A 16,807-nucleotide genomic window follows, 5' to 3' on the forward strand; every position below is an offset into this window, starting at 1 on the left:
CTATTTACTTTTGCACCAAAAAGAATACATAGAAACAAACTTCATCAGAGAAAGATCTATACTCTGAAAACTATGAAACACTGATTAAATAAATTGAAGATGACAGAAAAAAAATTCCGTGTTCATAGATTCAGAGAATATTGTCAAAACGCCCAAATTTCCCAAAGAAATCTACAGTTTCAATGCAATCCCTATGAAAATACCAATAGCTTTTTTTCCCCATAAAACTAACTATAACAAGTAATACCAAAATTTGAATGGAACCCAGAGGACTTTTAACAGCCAAAGCAATCCTGAGAAAGAAGAACAAAGCTGGAGATATTACAGTTCCAGATTTCAAGATATACTACAAAGCTGTAGTAATTAAGACACTATAGTATTGGCACAAAAATTAGATGCTTAGATCAATGGAGCAAAATAGAGACCCCCCCCCAGAAATAAAGTCACATTTATATTGTCAATTAATCTATGACAAAGGAGGCAAGAATATACCATGGGGGAAAAGACAGTCTTTTCAATAAATGGATCTGAGGAAACTGGACAGCTACATGGAAAAGAATGAAACTGTACTACTTCCTAACACCATACACAAAAGTAAAATCAAAATGGATTAAAGACCGAAATATGGTATCTGAAAAAATAAAAATCTTAGAAGAAGAGAACACAGACAGTAATTTCTCTGACATCAGCCAGAGCAACGTTTTTCTAGATAGGTCTCCCAAGACAAGGAAAACAAAAACAAAAATTATTTGTTGGAACAGCAAAGGAAACCATTAAGAAAACTATAAGAAAACCTACTGAATGGGAGAAGGTATTTCTAAATTACGTATCTGATAAAGGGTTAGTATACCAATTATATTCAGAACTTATACAACTCAACACACACACACACACAAACCCCAATCTGATTAAAAAATGGGCAGAGGACTGGAATAGATATTTTCTGAAGACATACAGATGGCCAACAGACACATGAAAAGATGCTCCACATCCCTTATCATCAGGGAAATGGAAATCAAAACCACAATGAGCTATTAACCTCACGTCTGTTGTAATGGCTAAAGTAGACAAGAAACAAGTGATGGCGAGCATATAGACAATAAAGGATCCCTTGTGCATTGTTGGTGGCAATGTAAATTGGTACAGCCACTGTGGAAAATAGTGTGGAAGTTCCTCAAAAAATTTAAAAATAAAAATACTGCGAGATGCAATAATTCCACTACTGGGTATTTACCCAGGGAAAATATTAACTCCAAAAGATATATCCATCCCTATATTTATGCAGCATTATTTACAATAGCCAAGACATGGCAACAACCTAAGGGTTCATCATTAGACGAATGGATAAGGAAAATGTGGTATACACACACATATACACACAATACAGTATTACACAGCCATAATAAGGATGGTATTGTGCTATTTGAGACAACGTTGATGGACCTACAGGGTAAGCAAAATAGGTCGGACTGAATAAGACAATTATCATATGATCCCACTCATAAATGGAATGTAAAAAATGTTTAAGGAGAAAGTAGAATCAGAACTATAAATACACAGAAGAAACCAATGGTTGCTGGGGGCAGGGTTGGGGAAAATGGGTGAAGAGGAGTGGGAGATACAGGTCTCCAGTTATGGAATGAGTAAGTCCCAGGAATAAAAAGCAGAACATAAGGAATACAGTCAAGGATATTGTAATAATGATATAATGGGACAGATGGTAGCTATACTTGTGTTGAACATAGCATAATGTATAAGCTTGTTAAATCACTAAGTTGTACATCTGAAACTAATGTAACATTGTATGCCAACTATACTCAAAAAATGTAGCCACCTAAGAGAAGAAATTAAATCTAAACATGTTGCTGTTAAGAAAAAAAATTGTGGGGCGCCTGGGTGGCGCAGTCGGTTAAGCGTCCGACTTCAGCCAGGTCACGATCTCGCGGTCCGTGATTTCGAGCCCCGCGTCGGGCTCTGGGCTGATGGCTCAGAGCCTGGAGCCTGTTTCCGATTCTGTGTCTCCCTCTCTCTCTGTCCCTCCCCCGTTCATGCTCTGTCTCTCTCTGTCCCAAAAATAAATAAACGTTGAAAAAAAAATTAAAAAAAAAAGAAAAAAAATTGTTCAACATATTATCATCCCTTAGCTGTGCAATTAATCATCAAATGCCTTGCCCTCCTTTTATAGTCTCCTTCAATCTATAATAATTTATAAAACATTATCTTGAGACCAGTGAAAATGCCAACAGTCCAAAAATCTATGGTGTATAGTAAAAGCAGTTCTAAGTAGGCAGTTTATAGTGATACAAGCCCACCTCAAGACATAAGAAGAATCTCAAACAATCTAAACTTACACCTAAATTAACTAGAAAAAGAAGGACAAACACAGCCATAAGTTAGTGAAAAGAATAAAGATCAGAGCAGATATAAATGAAATAGAAACTAAAAGAAAAAAAAAAGAAAATATTAATGAAACTAAGAACTGGTTCTTTGAAAAGAAAATTGGTAACACTTAACCTAGAGTCATTACGAATAAAAGAAGGTGCAAATAAAATTATAAATCGAGGATAAATAAGGCACACCACAGAAATACCAAGGATCCTAATAGCCTATTACAAGCAACTATATGCCAACAAATGGAATAGCTTAGAAGAAATGGATAAATTCCTACAAACATGCTATCTTCCAAGACTGAATCAGGAAGAAAAAGGCAATCTTAACAGACTGATATGTACTAACTAAATTCAATCAATAATAATAACAAAAAATCCCAATAAATAACAGCCCAGGACCAGGTGCCCTCATAGGTCAATTCTGCCGAACATTTAAGCAAGGATTATATCTATCCTCCTTAAACTAGTCCCCAAAAATTCAAGTGGAAGGAATGCCTCCAAAGTCATTTTATGAGGCTAGCATTACCCTGATACCAAAACCAGAGAAAGACCCCTATCCCCCAAATTACAGGCCACTATCTCTGATGAACTTTGATGCAATAATACTTAAATACTAGCCAATTGAATTCAACAATACATTAAAAACATTGTACATCATGACCACTGGTATTTATTACAGGCCTGCAATGATAGTTTACTATCTGCCAATCAGTCAATGAAATACACTGTATTAATTAAAAGGATAAAAATCATTTGATCATCTCAATAGACGCAGAAAAAACATTTGGTAAAATTCAAAATCTATTTATGATAAAAACTTTTAACAAAATGGGTAAAGAGGGAACATACCTCAACATAATAAATGCTGTATAAGACAAACCTACAGCTAATATCAAACTCAGTGATGAAATCATAAAGCTTTTCCTCTAAGATCAGGAATAAGACAACAAGGTGCATTCTTATCACTTTCATTCAACATAATATTGGAAGTCTTAGCCTTAAGTCTTAGCAATAAAATAAGAAACAGAAATCAAAGGCATTCAAATTGGAAAGGAAGGAATAAAACTAATTGTAGGTAACACAATACTATATATAGAAAATCCTAATTACTCCACGAAAACTATTAGAGCTAATAAATTATTTCAGTAAATTGCAGGATTCAAAGTTGATGTACATAAATCTGTGACATTTCTATACATTAATAATGAGCTATCATAAAAAGAAATTAAGAAAACATATCATTTACAATTGCCCCAAAAAGAATAAAATAGTTTGGAATAAATTTTACCAATAGGATGCAAAGACCTGTACCCTGAAAACTGTAAGACATTGATGAAAGAAATTGAAGATACAAATAAATGACCCATGGTCATGGATTAGAGGAATATTGTAAAATATTTATACTACCCAAAGCAATTTACAGATTTAATGCAATCCCTATGAAAATAGTAATGGCCTTTTTCACAATATTAGAATGTATAATTGTAAAATTTGTACAGAATAAAGACCCTAAATAGCCAAAGTAATCTTGAGAAAGAACAAAGCTCAAGTTATTACATGTCCTGATTTCAAAACTATACTATCAAACTGTAGTAATCACAACAGTATGGTACTGGCACAAAAACAGATCAATGGAACATAACAGAGAATCTAGAAATAAACCCACACTTTTATGGTCAATTAATCTTTGATAAAGAAGGCAGGAACATACAATGGAGAAAGGACAGTCTCTTCAATAAATTATCGTGGGAAAGCTGGACAATGACATGTTAAAGAATGAAACTGGACCACATATAAAAATTCTTTTTTAAAAATGTTTATTTTTGACAGAGTGCAAGTGGGGGAGGGGTACAGAGGATCTGAGTGGACTCCACACTAACAGCAGTGAGCCCAATGTCAGGCTCAAACTCATGAACTGTGAGATCATGACCTGAGCTGAAGCCACATGTTCAACTAACTGAGCCACTCAGGTGTCCTTGGGTCATATATAAAAATTCTTATACCATATATGAAAATAAACTCAAAATGGATTCAAGTCTTAAATATGACTGAAACCATACAACTACTAGGAAAAAACATAGGCAGTCAATTCTTAGACATCAGTCTACCAAGTATTTTTTGGATCTGTCTCCCCAGTCAAGGACAAGACCAACAAAAATAAACAAATGGGACTACATCAAATTGAAAAGCTTTTGCACAGCAAAGGAAGAATCAACAAAAAGAATAGGTAAAACTTTTAATCGAAGAAGGTATTTGCAAATGACATAATTGATAAAGTATTAATATCCAAAATATATAAGGTATTCACAACTCAGTGTCAACAAACTAATTAAAAAAATAGGCAGAGGACCTAAATGGACATTTCTCCAAAGAAGACATACAAGTGGTCAAAAGACACATGAGAAGATGCTAAATATCACTCATGATCAGGGAAATACAAATCAAAACCATAATGAGTTATCACCCAGCACCTTTCAGAGTGGCTGTTATCAAAAAGACAAAAAAGAAGTGTTGGTGAGGATGTGGAGAAAAAGGAACCCTCACACACTGTTGGTTGGAATGCAAAATAGTTTAGTTGCTATGGAAAACATTGAAGGTTTTTCAAAAAGTTAAAAATACAACTACCATATAATCTAGCAGTTCCACTTCTGGATATTTATCCAAAGCAAATGAAAACACTTATTCGAAAAGACATATGCACTCTTGTGTTCACTGCCACATTATTTCCAATAGCCAAGTTAGAGAAGCAACCTAAGTGTCCACTGATAGACGACTGGATAAAGAAAATGTGGTGTGTGTGTGTGTGTGTGTGTGTGTGTGTGTGTGTGTGATGGAATATTACACAGCTATAAAAAAGACTGAAATCTTTTCCTTTGTGACAAAATGGATGGACCCAGAAGGTATTATGCTAAGTGAAATAAATCAGACAGAAAGACATACCATATTATTTCACTCATGTGGAAGCTGAAAAATAAAATAAACAAACGAGAAAACAGAAACAGACTCATATATACAAAGAACTATCTAGTGGTTGCCAGAGTGGTGGGGGTTGAGGAGAAGGGGAAAATAAAGACGGGATTAAAAAGTACAAACTTCCAGTTATAAACTAAATATGACACAGGGATACAATGTACAGCATAGGAAATATGGTTAATAACATATAGCAACGTTTCATCGTGACAGATGCTAGCTAAGATCTATGCAGTAATTCACAATGTATGTAAATGTTGAATCACTATATGGTACACCTGAAACTAATATTGTTTGTCAACTACATTTCAGTTAAAAAAAAAAAAAAGGAATACATACCATGACCAAGTAGGATTTATCCCTTGGATACTAGGATGGTTCAAGTTACACAAATTAATAAATGTGATAGACCACATAAAGAATAAAAGATAAAAATCATAATTATCTCAGTAGCTATGAAAAGGCTTTTAACAACATACAGTACCCATTCATGACAAAAACCCTCAACAAGTTAAGTACAGAACATGTATTAACATAATAAGGGCCATATATGATAACCCCACAGCTAACTTATTTCATGGAGAAAAATTGAAAGCGTTTCTTTTAAGATGAAGAACAAGTCCTAGCTAGGGTAATCAGGCAAGACCGAAAATATTAAGTGTCAAAATCAGAAAGGAAGAAGTAAAATTTTCACTATTTGCTGATATGATGTTTTATGTTGAAAGTCCCAAAGATTCAACTAAAAAAGGTTGGATCTAATCAGTAAATTCAGTAATGTTGCAGGATATAATTGTCAATACACAAAATCAATAGCTTTTTGGGGCACCTGGGTGGCTTAGTAGGTTAAGTGTCTGACTTTGGATCAGGTCATGATCTCATGGTTCATGAGTTACAGCCCTTCATCGGGCTCTCTGCTGTCAGCATAGAGCCCACTTCAGATCCTCTGTCTCCCTTTCTCTATGCCCCTACTCTGCTGTTCTTGGTCTCCCTCAAAATAAATAAACTTAAAAAAATTTTTAAAAATCATTCGGGTTTCTATACAGCGAAACATCTGAAAAATAAAGAAAACTATCCCATTCACAACAGCATAAAAACAATAAAATAGTGAAGAATAAATTTATCCAAAGAAGTGACAAACCATAGGACTTTGTGGAAAGATATCAAAGAAGACATAAACAAATGGAAGGACATCCTAGGTTTGTGAATTGTAAAACTTACTATTGTTAAAATATCCACGCTATCCAAAGCCATCTATAGATTCAACACAATCCATATAAAATTTCCAATGGCATTTCTTTCACAGAAGTAGAAAAGGATGTTAAAATCTGTACATCAACAAAAAAGACCAGAAATAGCCAGAGCAATCCTGAGAAAGACCAAAATTGGAAGCATCACACTTCCTGATTTCAGACTATAATACAAAGCTATAGTAATTAAATAAGTATGATGCTGGCATAAAAATAAGACAAAGAAACCAATGGACAGAATAGAGAAACTGGAATTAATCATCCCACATATATAGTTAAGTTATATTTGATGAGGGAGCCAGCAACATCCACTGTGGAAAAGATAGTCTCTTCAACAAATGGTATTAGGAACAATAGAAAACCACACGCAGGAAAATAAAATGCGATCCCTGTCTTATATCACTCAAAAAATTATTTCAAGACAGATGGGTGAAGGGGGGAATGTCAAAAAGGAAAAAGGAAAAACCCCATACATCAGTAATTAGTGGGATGCTTATTTTGTTTCCCAGAGTTTAATCCCAAGACTGCATTTCCTCCACCTACTCTCCTTTCCTCCTTCCCCTGGACTATCAACAGTTAGAAAACTGGTGTGACACCTCATGGATAAGGAGGAAAGAGAGGGAGTGAGGAACTTTCTGTCATCAAGGAAGCTGCAAGAGAGATCTACTGTGGGCAAAAAAAGACAAGAAGAGGAAATGTAGATGTACATTCTGTTCTATTTTTATTTCCTATTCTTGCCTCTAAGATTACCCTAATCCTAAGTAGCAAACAGACATATTGGGCTCTTGTCTTCCCCCTTTCTCAACTCTTAACCTGGCAAAGACTGCAATGTTAATTTGCTGGTATAGCTTCTGAAGTTAAAGGTGTCATGGAAAGAAGTAAAACTCTGGTCTTCTACTTTTGCCCCTCATCTTGACACAGAACTACCTATTTCATGTGCTTGAGATTTGGTCATTATGAGGTCTCCTAGGATATGGAAAAAAAGAAAAATATATAACTCAAAATAGATTCAAGAATTAAATATAACACCTGAAACTATAAATCTCCCAGAAGAAACAGGGAAGGAGCTCTCCAATGTTGGTCTTGGCAAAGACTTTTTGGATAGGACTGCCAAGACACAGACAGCAAAACAGTAAGAAAAAAACCCAGTAAGAATACATCAAATTTAAAAGATTCTGCACAATAAAACAAACTAGTAACATAATGAAAAAGCATACTATATAACTAGAGAAAAATTTTGCAAACCATGTATTGGAATAAGGGGCTAAGAGCCAGTATCTATAAGGAAATCTTTGAAGCCACTAGCCAAAAAACTAGTATGATTAAAAATGGGCCGATGAACTGAATAGACATTTTTCTAAAGAAGACATACAGATAGTCAACAGACCCATGACAAAATGTTCAACATCACTAATCACCAGAGAAATGCAAGAAAAAACCACAATGAGGTGTCACCACACACCTGGGAGAATGGCTAGCATCGAAAAAGAGATGACAAGGGGCTCCTGGGTGGCTCAGTCGGTTAAGCATCCGACTTCGGCTCAGGTCATGATCTCACAGTCCGTGAGTTCAAGCCCGACGTCAGGCTCTGTGCGGACAGCTCAGAGCCTGGAGCCTGCTTCAGATTCTGTGTCTCCCTCTCTCTGACCCTCCCCAATTCATGCTCTGTCTTTCTCTGTCTCAAAAATAATAAAAATAAACATTAAAAATTAAAAAAAAAAAGAAAAAGAGATGACAAGTGTTTTATGTGGAGAAAAGGTAGCTGGTATGTACTGTTGGCAGCAATGTCAACTGGTGCACTCACAATGGAAAACATTATGGAGGTTCCTCAAAAAATTAAAATTAGAACTACCACATGATCCAGCAATCCCACTTCTGAGTATATATCGAAAGGAAAGGACAATTGGTTATCAAAGAGTTATTTGCACTGTCATGTTCACCGCAGCATTATTGATAATAGTGAATATATGGAAACAACCCAAGTGTTCACTAATGAATGAATGAATGAAAATAGTTACATACACACACACAGAAATTTATTTCAACCATTAGAAAGAAGGAGATCCTGCCATTTGCAACAACGTGTATGGACCTTGAAGGCATAATGCTAAGTGAAATAAGTCGGACGTAGATAAATACTGTATGGTATCGCTTACATAGGGAATCTTAAAAAGTGAAACTCATAGAAGTAGAATAGTAGGCTGGAGGTCAAAGGGTACCAACATCCAGTTTTAACTTGATATGATTGTAATTAGTAATTCTGCATTGTTATTTGAAAGTAGCTAAGAGTAGTCTTGTGTTCTCACCACAAAAAAGCAATGAAGATTACATAAAGCTAACGATGGTAATCATTTTGCTATATGTAAGTATGTCAAATCAACATGTTGTACCCCTTAAATTTACAGAATATGCCAATTATATCTCAATAATGCTGGAAAATCTCCTCCCCCAAGCCCCCCAAAACCCCAAAGTGCAATTCAAATCCTGTTTCATCCAATGGGGTCATCTTGCCACAGGTGTTACTGGGCCTGAGTGATACCAGCTATTCCCTTGTGTCGATTACTCTTCACAGCCTAGCAGTGCTGGTGTCTTTACTTGGACCAGAAGTAGTTGTGGGAGAATAAAGAACTAAGATCTTCAAACTCACTGCCCCAAGTTTTACTAAAACTGCGGACCTATCCCCAGTAGGTGATCAATTTTCTCAGCCTATGAAATTTCCCATGAATGGGCTTTCCGGGGTGAAAAAAGTACCTCAGAAGTTAGTGAAAACTCCCCATCAAGTTCTAAAAACTTTGAGGAGTGGTCTGATGGGAGTGAGCCTGAGGAACCTGAAAACAGAGCTGTCAACATACAGATTTGTCCCATGGAACCCTATGATGCCTCCACGTCCCCCCTCACTACTTGCACATGGAAGAGGTGGCTTGGGATGGCTTTGAGTCCAGCAGCTTAGATACTGAAATAAATGCAGCAGGTGGAATCTCAGCTGTAAGACCTGGTGCCTCAGGGAAACAACAGAACATTCCTACTTTGCTTGCACTCACTGAAGAATCTGTGCCTTTGAAATCAAGCCTGCCTCCAAAGAACAATCTTGTACAAAGCAAGGATGACCCAGACCAAACCAAGCTACCAAGAGGGTTGTCATAAGAAAGTTGACTTAAGTTTCCATTTGAACTTGGTTTAGGAAAGGAGTTTACCACTCAAGTAAAATAGAAGCCAGTTCAAGATCCAGAGTTGTACAAGATCCAAGTACAAGATCCAAAAATTAAGCCTTCAGCTATTCTTATTTTGCCTAAACTGAGGACAGAAATGATTTCCAACAAGGATGATGCTCATGAGTGATGCAGTTTTCCTCAAAAATTTTTTTTCAAATTTTTGTATTTTCTTTACTTCTGGAATTGTCCTGGAAAAAGGCAGTACATTCAACCTTTCCACAGCTACTAGTCAGAAGCATGCAGGCTCCTTCCACCCAAAAAACAGCATGGAGCCTCTCACCACCTGGGCATTAGCCAGAACTCGAGGACCTATACTTTGGTTGATACAGACTGGAAAAAAGAATGCTTTTGGGTTTTCTTGTCTGCAAAGCCCACTTTTCAGGTATTAGTTTTTTTTTTTTTTAAATAAAATCTTTTCCCTAAATTTACACCCATTGTCACAAGTTATGATCTTCCCAGTTCAGCACCCCTTCATTTCCCCAAACTTCAGACTCTCTCGAAGTAATAATTGCTACAGCAAATTTTCTTTTCTATTTTTTTAGTGTAGACAATCTTTCCTGGCAGGTGTTAAAGGTGCAAAATGGTGACAGATCCAGAGGGATGGGGAAGGAGGTGGGGCAAGGTTCCCCTTCCCCCAAGTGAGGACCCTGTAACCAAGCTAGTGGGGTGAGAGAACTTAACTGTGGCCACCGTGAAGAACAAGCTCACAGGCAAGAAGGATCCTCAAAACACAGGGGAAAGGTACACTAGAAGGGACAGTGTCTGTTTCCCATCCTCAGCAGCTTGATTCCTGCTCACCACACACCTGGACAGCTTAGTGCAGGAGTTTTTGGGGGCTGGACTAAACCTATCCCTCTGCAAACTCAGGAATCTGCCCCCTGCCTCAGTTTCCCTCCTCCCAGTGATTAGCAAGGTTGGATCACCAAGCTCTGTAAAGGGCCTGGTCCAGCCCAAAGTGAGTAATTTCCATTGGTCGAAGAAGGATTAGACATTCCTTAGATCTGATCTATAGGAATAGTGTTTGAATATGGCAACTTATATTTGTTCCACTGCTGGGAGGAGAATAGTAAAGTTCGTGTGTTCTGTGCAGAATATAAGGGCCCACAGCTACAGACACAGACTGAGAGATGGTAGACAGAAAAGGGCATGACGTAGGGGTACATTTTTTTAAATGTTTATTTTTGAGAGAGAGAGAAAGAGCGCACACTTGCATGAACAGGGAGGGACACAGACAGAGGGAGACACATACAGAGAGGGAGACAAAGAATCTGAAGCAGGCTCCAGGCTCTGAGCTGTCAGCACAGAGCCCTACATGGGACTCAAACCCATGAACTGTAAGATCTTGACCCAAGGTGAAATTGGATGCTTAACCAACTGAACCACCCAGGTGCCCCAGAGGTATGGTTTTAAGTGCAGTGGAAAAGCTGTGCATCTCTGTGGCTGACTTTACTGTGGCAACATGGATGGAAGTTAAAGACAATACAAGCCTATGTAGGAGTCTGTTGAAGCTACTGATAACCATGTGATTGGTCTGCCGGTTGGGGTGATCAGTCTCTAAGGCAGTGGTTAAAGCTGGAACAGGAAGTATTTTCAGCAATACGAGAAGCTAAGGAGGTTAGGATAGATTCTGGCCAAGGTCTCTAAAGGAAATACAAAAGGAATGGTAACTCTTCTGCTCTTTCATTCCACCTCTACCTTTAGCTCTATCATAGAAAGTCAGTGAGCTTACGTGCACGTGTTGAATTACATAGCTGTTGATCTGAATGGAAAAACTGTGTGAAAGAAAAAGGTGAAATGAACTGATTTATAAGGATGATTTATGGTATTTCCTGTCAATGAAGCATCAAGAAACTATTATTTTTAAGTAGGCTCCACACCCATTGGGGGCTCAAACTCACAACCCTGAGATCAAGAGTCACATGCTCAACGACTGAGCTAGCCAGGCACCTCAAGACTTGATTTTATATTATATACTTATGGACAGGACAAGTAGGATATAGGTTATGCAAATCACTGGAACTAAGTAACTGTCTCCCCTTTACCAGATTTCACTCAGTGATGGTAATCTTTTATTTGTACAGGATCTAAACTTTTTATACACTTTTATACATTTCTTTCATATGAGGTGCATAATAACCCTGTAAAGTTTGTAGAGCACATATTATTCCACCGTGACAAGTGAATAAATTCAGACATACACAGATCCAATAGCTTGCCCCAGGTCACATATTCAGGTCAAAGCAGAGCTAGGCCTGGAACCCCTATCTCAGTACTGTTAGTTTTTCTTCCTTGGTTTTTGGCATAACCAGCAGAGGACATTCTGCTTTGACCTGGACCAGGTTTAAATGACAGACTTCGGAAAAGGTGCTGGAACTTCCTTCCTTGGTGGGCAATTCCAGCCTATTACCGTTTTCAGAGGAGCAGTTAGGGGCTTACAGTGTGAAGAGGGTGCTTGCTGCTTCTTTTCAAGAGGAAAAACAAGATGCTTTAAATAGATTTGAAGGAGAACATTTCTCCTTGAAGATCTTTGTTTTGATAAAGAGAGACGATTTAGTAGCAGCCTAGTGCAGAGAGAATTATGATGGCTTGAATCAACTGAGCTCTTGGTCGATAGTTTTATTTCCACAAAATTGTGCTTGGAGAGTTTTAAATGACATGGTTTCTCAAAATATCAGTAGTACAAAATTAACAAATCAAATTCCAATTAATTTTATGGATATAATATTGCAATGATGTATTTTAGTCAAATAAAAATACATTTACTCAGAACTTAAGTATATAGGAGTATGGGCAAAGACAGCTATATCAGAATTAATGTTTTATGTTTCCTTCATTGATATTCATTCTCTGCAAACAATTATTAACTAAGCATATTTCCTGTGACTAATATATATATATATATATATATATATATATATATATATATGTGTGTGTGTGTAGAATAAGCATTACTAATTTTTGGAGGGCTCTTGTTTTTGATTTATAAGGCTACAGTAGACTTGGGAATTTTTGTTAGGTGCCATTTCCATAAGGGAAATCAACACAAGAAGGTGCATTTGTTTGTAATAACTTTCATGGGCCTTGGGGAGCTGTTTAAGGTGAAATAGTATTCATGACTCTCTCCCTTTTCTCAAGGCCAAAGCTGGTTCGTACATGTATCCCACCAACAACACAGGTAGGGGACTGGACCAACACTATCTCAGACATTTGATCTGAACTAGGCTTCAGATTTTGTCCCTCACCTGGTTTGTGACTTTATAGAGAAGGAGTTACCTTACTTGGATGCATTCTCAAAGTGGTGTGGGTTCTACATGTGGGCTGACCTGGTGGGGACATGGGTCACAAGGACTGAAGTGCACCTCTGGGTCAGCTGAATTACATACAGCATTTACTAACAGTGGCAGCTTTACTAGGAGTTGACTGCCAAATCATGGTCCAGGGATACAGTTAGGTCGTGGGGGTACAGTAGTGTCTAAGGTCCAAGGGGATCAAATGATAATACACTTAAACAGGGTAAGAAGCAGGGGGTGGAGCTGGGAATAAGATAGTTGATAGGTGGTAGGTGGGGCTTGTGGTTCAGGATAAAGGCCATGAATAAAGAGAAGCTCGGGAAGCCTGTGAAGACATTTGAAAAAGGGTATATAGCTCATCTATTCAAAGAAAATGCTAACTGCCACGAAGACAAAAAAATATTTTCTTTTTTAAAAAAAAATTTTTTTAACGTTTATTTATTTTTGAGACAGAGAGAGACAGAGCATGAACAGGGGAGGGGCAGAGAGAGAGGGAGACATAGAATCGGAAGCAGGCTCCAGGCTCTGAGCCATCAGCCCAGAGCCCGATGCGGGGCTCGAACTCACGGACCGCGCGATCGTGACCTGAGCTGAAGTCGGACGCCCAACCGACTAAGCCACCCAGGCGCCCCAAAAAACAAACAAATATTTTCTAAGGAGAAAGTTAAAGAACCCTGTCCTGTATGGGCTCAACAATCCATCAAGTGTATGACGGGAGATATTGCTCCTCAGTGTTGCAACCAGACATCCTGGGAAGATTAAATACAATAAAGTCAACATGATGACAAAACCAGCTCTTGGTAGACACTGAAAGAAATGAACCTAGGGGTGCCTGGGTGGCTCAGTCGGTTAAGCGTCCGACTTCGGCTCAGGTCATGATCTCATGGTCCGTGAGTTCGAGCCCCGCGTCGGGCTCTGTGCTGACAGCTCAAAGCCTGGAGCCTGTTTCGGATTCTGTGTCTCCCTCTCTCTCTGACCCTCCCCTTTTCATGCTCTCTCTCTCTCTGTCTCAAAAATAAATAAACATTAAAAAAATTAAAAAAAAAAAAAAAAGAAATGAACCTAAATGTTTTTCAGGTTCTGGGGGAGGTGAAAAACTCCCAACAGGGATTTAATGTTTTTAAATTAGGTTTGTGGCTTTTCTCAATAAAAAAATTTACAAGATTGGAATTGCTATGCAATACAGGATTGAGAGGTTTTAGCCTTCAGTGAGCAGACAGTTGTCTTTTCTGGGTCTCTCTGGATCTCTACTAATTGGCCCCTGCAGAACTTCTTCAGGCAAGATTAAGTATGTATTCCTTTAGAAGAAAAGGGCGCATTTTCCAGCCCTAGTACTTTTCTCTCCAACTCCTCTTAACCTCTTTTCACGTCCCATTCTAGTACCAAGTACCTTAGCTCCAGACTGTTTTTGAATGTTTATGCAGTTTATCATGCACTATTAGAGCTGGAAGGAACATTAGAAATAATGTGTGAAGGCATGGTTTTGTGGATTAGAAAATTGAGTTCTAGGGTTTTAGCCATAGTGATAGACAATGGAACTGAATTTAGAACTCAGCTGTCCTGACTTCATTACATCCTACAGGAGATTGGGAAATAACTTATTTCAAAGGTAAATTATACAGAAATGTGTAGCAAATATGGGGATGCCAGAGTATAAAGAGGTAATTCTTTTGTTTTTAGTTTGAATTACTGCTCCAGTTGTGGGAACTAACTTTTCATAGCTAGCTAAAATCCACCGGGTATAATGTTTAAAACTAAAAAGCAGCTGTTTGCCCTTAAAACTGGTCTACTGACTAGTTAAAAAGATTTCCAAGTCAAAGGTCAACAGATCAGGTTAATAGTTTAGTTAACTCAATTTCATTAACAAAAACATTGTTTCCTCATTCTTTCCCCCAACCCCCATCCCACCCCCACCTCTGAATCACCTCAGGTTTGAAAAATCACCTTGAAACAATTGTATAAATTGCTGACTCCATGTCTATGATTGCTAGCACCGAGATCCATTCCCATTTCTAGTTTGTATGCTGTAGTTTGTCTAACAGTAGGAGTGTAGTATTAATCGTGAAGCCGATTAATCCTGAGCCCTTATTACTGGGGATGGGGATGAGGAGGGGGTGAGGCAACCATGCATCATTAGAAAATATTTTCAGGCTATTAACCAATGATCTATTTTTTTGAAATGAGCTAGGTGGCTCATTTTATTATGAAGGAATGGGACAGTGTAGAAAGAAGCAAACACCTGCAATTCTTCCTGGTTTTACTTTCCAAAAGCCTTAGCCCATCCTTCAATAGCTTTCTGAGACAGAGTATGAGAAGTAAATGGAGTTGGTAGGTCCTTTCCACTATTAAGATTTAAAGTATACCTATCAAGAGTTTTATATGAACGTACACCTGTGATCCTATTGTATCCTCTTAGAGCTTTTACAGGACTTACTTTACAAAGTCTTTATTCTACCCTTAAACTTGATTGCTAGTTTGGCCACATAAAGAACTTTTGAGATGATGGGGATTTTGGGAATCCCCTAAATTGCTTACACAGAATTTAAAGCCACCATCCTATTTTTAGTCACCTCTATAGCATTGGGGGACTCTAGTCCCTGATGGGAAAATCGTATCATTTGGCTCCTCACCAGTGTCCATGCCCTCACATTCTTCCTTGTTGTTGAGCCATTTACTAATTCTCTATCAGATTTCCATCTTCACATGGGTGGTGCCTTAGAGATTCTTTAGGACAGAGTGTGTCAATCTGTTTCTCATTCTAATAATTTTGGGCCCCAGATTAAATCCCTCATGAAGCCATATTGGGTCTTACACTTTAGGCCACTTCAGAGTAGAAACCATTATACTGGAAAGGAAATTAGCAAGCATCTCGATCAGTATTTACCAAAGAGGGTTAGAATATGACGACACTGGAAGACTATACAGGTGGTACATAGACAAGTAGGTTTGTTTTAAGTAGGTACTTATTTTAGTGTATTTTTGAAAAATGTAACTAGCTATTGTGTCAATGAGGATTCCATTTCAGTACATGTAAATTGAAACTATGTAAAAATGATTGAAAAGATTTCAAGAAAAATACTAAACAAACAATATAAGGGATCTAATGGTACAGCAACAGTACAGTATTGAATCCTTCTGGACAGTTCGTTAAAAAAAAAAAAGCAAAAAAAAAAAAAACGTTTAATGAATGGTCAATGTTGAAGGAGTGGTCAATGTTGAGACTGATTCTTACAGGTCAGAGTTTGTCAACCTGGGCACTATGGGCAGCATAACTCATTGTGGAAGGTCTCTTGCATTGCAGCATGTTTAGCTGCATCCTTGGCCTCTGGCCACTAGAGGTCGGTAGCACCTCTCCTCTACTTGTGACAACCAAAATGTCTCCAGACATGATGAAATGTCCCCTGGATGGCAAAACTGCTTCCTTTGAGATCCACTGTTACAGGTTAATATAGCTGTAGTTGAGGGCTAATAGGTTGTGACATAATTAGTCTTCTTTTGTGTTCTCTTTAGATGCTTCTGGTAGTATGGGGTAGTTGAAGGACCAAGGGCTTAGGACTCATCAAACCCGACCTCAGATCCCAGTTGTCACTTATTTGCTGTGTGACCTTGGGTCAATTATTTAATCTTGGGTTTTTCGTTAGTAAGAGGAATAACCGTGCCTCCCTACTTCTCTGGGCTATGTTAGAACCACATATGGC

The sequence above is a fragment of the Lynx canadensis genome, chromosome B3 (genome assembly GCF_007474595.2).
Source record: "Lynx canadensis isolate LIC74 chromosome B3, mLynCan4.pri.v2, whole genome shotgun sequence".
Classification (NCBI taxonomy): Eukaryota; Metazoa; Chordata; class Mammalia; order Carnivora; family Felidae; genus Lynx; species Lynx canadensis.